Raw genomic sequence first — 7393 nt, 5'->3', positions numbered from 1 at the left:
CTTCCTTTATTCCTTTCTACTAGGTTTATTTCATTTCTCATGACCAATTAAAATTACTGCCTTTTCATCTCTGAGTGTATCTGTAGCATAATTTTTTTTTCGATCCCCTCCTAAGGCTTTTGTCTGTCGATTGTAGTTTCATCGAGTCTTTCATTTCTTTTTTTATCCCCTCTTTTCTTCCTTTCTACCTTTTCATTTGCGAGCTGGGGTTTCTGTACAAATTTTTTTTTCAATCCCCTCATAACTTGGGTTTCATTGCAGCAACTCCTATCTGTCGATAGTAGTAGCTCGTCGCAGCAACACCAGTCTATCGCAGCAGCACCAACACATACTGCCGTAAGTTTCAAAAAATAGGTAAGTATGTTTGAAATTTGTTTTGTTGTGATGTTGATTTAGAAGTTGTGTGATGATTTTATTGTGGATTGAAGGTCTAGGGCTTTGTTATTGAGTAATACTACTCATCATCTTAATTCTCATCATCCCCACATCATCCTATGATGTAGGATTAGATTATTGGAGACTATTTATTATGTTTCACTTGTGAACCTATCATCTAATGTCACATTATGGGATAATGAGAGGATGATGAGAAAATGAATTATGGATAGATTTTTCCTTTGTTATTAGGGATTTTCTTGTAAAATAGAGTGCAAAAGAAATCCATATTGTTATTAGGGATTTTCTTGCATCTATATTGTTCTTGCAAGATAAATCTGTATATACTGAGTAAGAGTCTCATTTTATCAATTTGTTTTAATTTGAATTTTAAATTTTAAATTTTTTACTATTTTTAATAATTGATGCATTAGTACGTATGATTATATAAATAAGATTGTAAATATAAATAATTTTTTTTTTAACAATAACCCTTTGAATTTTTTTTTTATATAATGGGGGTGGGGATCTTGAATCCAGATTTTTTATTTGGAGAACCAAACCATATGCCACTAGGTCATCAGGCTCTTGGCTAAACCTTTTGAAGTTTGAACTACGGTAGACCGTCCTTCCATTTTTCCATTCATCATTTGTTAACAAAATCACGTGGATCAATCGTAACGTGTTATGTGACAATTTTTTTTAAAATATAATTTTTAAATCTAATATTAAATAAAAACACCATAATAGCCCCCCCCCCCCCCCCCAACGTTGCCAAATTGGCCACTAACATTTGGCCTCACGAGGTGGTTGAAATAAGATCACCTTGGGCTGACCTAGAATTGTAATGGCCACATAGCCCAATCTAGCTATTCCATAGTGGCTAGATCTCGACCGCCATAAAAGTGGCCTGGTCTTAGCCAACATAGGGTGGCCAAGCAGTTATAGCCATCCATGGTGGCCGCAACCACCAGCCACCAAGAGTGACTATTACAGTTTTTTTTTTTAAATCAAATTTAAAAATCTTTTATGTACAATTATGAATATTCTGATACTTCATGCTTTAACGACAAAAACTAAATCACAACATAACTCAATAGGAAAACTCATGTCACTTGCATATTCATAGTTGAGGCAACCAATATTTTTATTATCTTCTCAAACCTCAGTTATTTTTTTTTTAGCTCAACAACAAACAATATATTTTGCATATATTTTGTTCATTCTTCATCTGTTCAATAATGCCTGCTTTAGGGGATTATAAGTTTTTTTTTTTTTTTGGAGGAATAATTCAGGCAATTTTTCTCTCAATAAGTGATTTCTTGGTTCTTTTGATACTTGAGAGTTTGGTTTTTCTTCTTTCTGATATCAACTCTTTTCTGTGAGTTTTGTCCTTACAGAACAAATTATGTCATGGATGACTCTCGTAATAGAGGTGGAAGAAAGTTTCTCTTTCTAAAATTGAAACTATAGAAGTTGATATCCAGGGGACAGTTACAGATTTGTCTATGCACCATACTGATAAGTGTCTGCTTTATAAGCTTTTAATTGTCAAGTTTTTCAATAAGAAAGTTTTCAAGACTATGATGCAGAATGTGTGCAATTTGTTAAAGGGGTAAAATTCTTTGAGTTAGGAGACAATATCTTTTTAGCAAAGTTTGACAAACATGATAAAGAACATGTTTTTCTCATTGATCCTTGGTCCTTTGATCGAGATTTTGTTTTGTTGCAAGAGTACAATGGAAATTTTCAATCCTCTAACATTGTTATGACTTCGACTTCTTTCTAGATTCAATTGTATGATCTTCCTCTGAAAGGTATGACTGGTAGAATTGTTCATATGATTAGAGAATCTATTGGTAAGGTTGAAGATGTTGATTTATCCAAAAAATCTCTTGGCTTGGAGAAATTTTCTAGAGTGCAAGTTGGTTTGAATATAAGTAATCCACTACCACGTTTTAAACGAATTTCTTTAGGGAGTCAGAAACCGTTTGTTGCAAGTTGAAGTATGAGAAACTCCCAAATTTATGTTACTGTTGTGGTAAACTAGGTCACGTTAATAGAGTCTATTATATGTAATTGTTGAATAAAGACTTGTTCACGAATGAATGATTTATTTACGGAGCTTGGTTAAGGGTTAATAGTGGTAATGTGAATATGAAATCTACAAATAGTATGAAGACAATGGAAGAACCTATTGGGCAACCACCTCGTTTGGATGGAGCCTCCCTGTCGGACGGAATAGTGATGGTAGATACCGACAAATGGTTTCTTGACAATTGTGGTGTTGTTTCGACCTCGGTGTTGAAAGAACAACTAGTAATTTTCGACAATTGTAATTCAAATTTAAACTTGGTGAAGTTTAAAAAATTTGGGGTTGGTCTTGTTTTAGTTTTGGGCTAGGCAAAGGCCTAGTTTTGTCGTTTGGACTTGAACTTTAGAGGGCTTGGATTAGTCTCTCTTTCTCCAATGACCTAACATTTTGTTCCCACTACGACAACAATGAGGACTTATTCAAGGAAGGGGCTAGGGTGTTGTGAGTAGGGGTGTCAAATCATGTTAACGTGTCGTGTTCGTATTGTGTCAAGGTATGTACATTACACTTAACGGGTCAACACGAACACGACCCGTTAATGATTTCGTATCAAAATTCCAAACCCGAACACGACACGGTAAGATAACGGGTTGACACGACACAACCCGTTATGACCCGTTAATGAATAAGAAATAAATTGACACAACATGACCCGTTCCTTTTCAACCCGTTTACATTAATGGGTTGAACAGACACGATACGACATGACACGACACGACTCGTTTGACTTAATTGATTTAAAATAAACATTTAAATATAAATAATATCTATAAAACATAAAAAACTAACTACAAGTCTAAAATTACAATCCAAACAAATATGATCCACACAATTTGTAATAATATTCATTATTAAAATTACATCCCAAATATAATAAACAAAACATACAATGTAAATAGATTAATGTTACAATCCCAAATATAATAAAAAATTAAAAACACAGATCTAAACAAATTTAGAACTCGAAAAAGGAAGTGGAGCGTCCTCCTTGCCCTTTAGGTCTAAGGGTATAAAGGTAAATTTAATTTTCTTAACGGATCATAACAGGTTATAACGGGTCATAACAGGTTGACCCATTAGTGACCTGTCAAGCAATCGTGTCTTGACTCTTAACGGGTCAACCTGTTTTGACCCGAACCCGTTAAGGCTAAACCTTAACCCGCTTTTATCGTGTCGTGTTCATATTGGGTCAACAGGTCGTATCACATATTGCCACTCCTAGTTGTGAGGAAGCAATGTATTCTCAAGATAATTTGCTCAAGGAAAAGGCTTGTTCGCAGAAAAGGCTAGATCGTTGCAAGGAAGCGCGGTCTTCTCATGATGATTTGGTCAAAGAAACTACTTGTTCTCGGAAAGGGATGGGTCGTCGTAAGGAAGCAATGCCCTCTCATATTGATTTGATAAGGGCGACTGTAATTTTTCGAGAAAGGGCATGGGCATCAAACAGCAGTTGTATTTTCTCATGATGATTTAGGTGTGTTTCAAAAGGAAGATATGATATCACATATGATAAAATGATAAGGTAGGTGGTGGTGTATGGGATCCCACATTTCTTGGGAATGAGAATTTTTTCCTCTTTATAATGTTCTGATGAGGTTCTAATTGTATCATTGACTAGTCTTTTTGGAATATAGGTCATGTGTTTTAAGCTTTCTATTAGGCGTTACAAATAGTATCAGAGCCTATCCCAACTAAAAATGTGGGATATGAGCTATGTCACCTATGACGGATGGGCCAGACGAGGACGTCGAAAATTTAAGGGAAGAGATTGTGATACCCCATATGAAAAGAGGATAATGTAGGTGGTGTATGTGATCCCACATGGCTTGGGAATGAAAAGTTCTTGCAATTTATAATATTCTAATGGGGCTCCAATTGTATCATTAACTAGTCTTTTTGGAGTATTAGCCATATGATTTGAGCATTCTATTAGGGCGTTATAAATAGTATCAGAGCGTATCCTAACCAGAAATGTGGGGTGAGCTGTGTCACCTACGACGGATGGGACCGACAAGAACATTAGGAATTTAAGGGGAATAATGTGATACCCCATATGATAAAAGGATAAGGTACGTGGTGTATGGGATCTCACATTGTTTGGAAAGGAGAATTTCTTGCTCTTTATAATGTTATAATGAGGCTCCAATTGTATCATTCACTAGTTCTTTTAGAGTGTAGATCATATGGTTTAAGCCTTCAATTGGGGTGTTACAGAAGATCTTCCCTTCATGTCCTTCAGGATTTAGTCTGAAGGGAAGATCTTGCTTTGGTTTTTGTTATGGAAACAAAATCTGAAGCTTGTCGTTTAGAAAAACTAAAATTTTCCTTGGGTTTCTTTGGTTGTATTGCGGTGGATTGCAAGGGTCACAATGGAAGTGTAGTATTGCTTTGGTATAGTGGAGGTGTTGTATTGTTTTGGTGCAGTGACATTGATTTAAAGCTTTTATCATATTCTAAACATCATTTTGATGCTTGGGTCACTAATGATGATAAAGGCTTTACCTGGAGAATCACTATAGCCTATGGTCATCTCAAAGTGAGGCGTAGGAAGGAAATTTGGATGTTGTTTAAATATCTTGCTGGATCATGGGTCCTTGGTTATGCTTTGGGGATTTTAATGAGCTTATTTCATATTCAAAGTAAAGGGGGAGGTAGGGCACGTCTAGAATGGCATATGCAAACATTTTGAGTTGTGTTAGGTTATTGTCATTTTAAAGGGTTAGCCTCGGATGGTTCTTTGTTCACTTGGACTAATATGTGTGAAGGGTTTGCTAATGCATGAGAGGCTTGACATACATGAGAGCCTTGACAGATTTGTAGCAAATCCAACATGGTTGGCATTATACCAGGATATAAAGGTCAGTAATTTGTCTATCTCATGCTCTTATCCTAATTGCATTCTTAATAAATTTGGGTTTGTTAGCCATCCATGTAGAGGAAAGAAGCCTTTTCACTTTGAAGCCATGTGGGTTGGGGCTAATGGGTGTGATTATTTCTAATTCGTGGGAGTTTAGTGGGGAATTATCTTGGTGCTGAGAATTTGCATAGTGTTTTTGCTCAGTGTAGTTGTGCTTCGGAAGTATGACAAGTTGATCAATTTGGGCATATTAGGACTCAATTGCATGGAAAAAAAGAAGAGAATTGAGTAAACTAATGCTAGGTACCTATTTACCTACTTCAGTTTATGAGATATAGACCCTTAGACATGGTATTAATTTACTAATGGAACGTGAAGAATTGATATGGTAGTAGAGGTCTAGGGATTTATGGTTGCATTCAGGGGATCAAAATTCCAAGTTCTTTCATCAAAAAGCATCACAACGAAGGACTAGGAATTTTATTCCTCACTTGAGGGATGATTCGAGTGTTAGGAGGGAGGGTTTGGAAATGGAGCCTATTGTTTTGGCATATTTTACAGAGTTGTTTACCACTTCAAATTTGAGTTGTATGGATACAGTGATTGATATTTTGTAGCCAAAGGTTACAACATCTATGAATCTCAATCTTTTAAGGCCTTATCCATCGGAGAAAGTTCAGCATGCTTTGTTTCAAATGCAACCTAAGAAAGGATCAGGGCCTGATGGTATGCCTCTTGTTTTTTATTAGAAATATTGGCATATTGTGGGGGACTTAGTCACAAAAGCAGCTCTTTTTACTTTGAATCATGGTGTTGTTCCTCCATAATTGAATGAGACTTATTGTCCTTATTCCAAAAAAGAGGCAGCTTGAGCACATTAAAGAATACCAACCTATTAATTTGTGCAATATTGTTTATAAAATTATTGCTAAGGTCATTGTCAATAGACTTAACTCCATTTTGCCTTATGTAATATCTGATAGTCAATGTGCTTTTGTACCGGGTCGCCTTATCACTTATAATGTTCTTGTGGCATTTGAGACTATTAATTCTATTCGAAAGAAGAGGCGGGGTCAAAGAGGAGTGATGTCAGTGAAGTTTGATATGAGCAAAGCTTATGATAGGGTGGAATGGAGTTTCATTGAAAGGGTTATGTTGAAATTGGGCTTTGATCAAAGATGAGGGTGGCTTTAATATTGTCTTGTTTAGCTTCTATCTTCTACAAAAAGCTTCTTAATGGGGTGCCTACATTTTCATTTGCTACGTTAAGAGGTCTTCGACAGGGTGACCATTTATCACCTTATCTATTTTTTTTTTTTTTTTGTATGCTAAGGATTTGTCTGCTCTTCTTCAAAATGTTGAGCGCCAGTGTTTGATTGGGGGCGTCAAGATGCATTGTGGAATACCAAATGCAAATCATCTATTTTTTGTGAATAATAGTTTAATTTTCTGTCAAGCTACTCATGCTGCAAATGAATGTCTTCGGCAATTGCTTCATGTTTATGAATTAGCTTATGGGTAGGAACTTAATTTTGAGAAAATAGAGTTGTTGATTAGTAAAAATGTTGGAGAAGAGGGGGTGAATGTTATTAAGGCGATTTGGAACGTTAACTCCTTACAATATCATGATTGTTATTTGGGGCTCCCATCTTTTATTGGCAAATCTAGGAGTAATACTTTTAAGGAGCTCAAATAAGGGATTTGGAAGAAATTGCAATGATGGAAAGAAAGATCGTTATCATAGGCTAGTAGAGGGATTTTGATTAAGGCGGTTGTTCAAACCTTACCTACCTATACAATGAGTTTTAAGTTACCTAAATCCTTTTGTAAGGAACTTGAAGGGATGTTTGCAAGATTTTGGTGGGGCCAAAGTGGTACTAATTGTAAAGTGCATTGGATTAGCTGAGCTAAAATGTGTAATTCGAAATTTGAAGGTGGAATGAGTTTTAAGGATCTTGAGTTATTTAATTTATCACCATTAGCTAAACAAGGCTAGAGACTGTTACATAATGCTCACTTTTTACTTTATTAAACACTCAATAGTACTTTCCTAATATAGATTTTCT

This window comes from Juglans microcarpa x Juglans regia, chromosome 7D, assembly GCF_004785595.1.
Source record: "Juglans microcarpa x Juglans regia isolate MS1-56 chromosome 7D, Jm3101_v1.0, whole genome shotgun sequence".
NCBI lineage: Eukaryota > Viridiplantae > Streptophyta > Magnoliopsida > Fagales > Juglandaceae > Juglans > Juglans microcarpa x Juglans regia.
The sequence above is the reverse complement of the archived record's forward strand: the minus strand, read 5'-3'. Positions refer to the sequence as shown.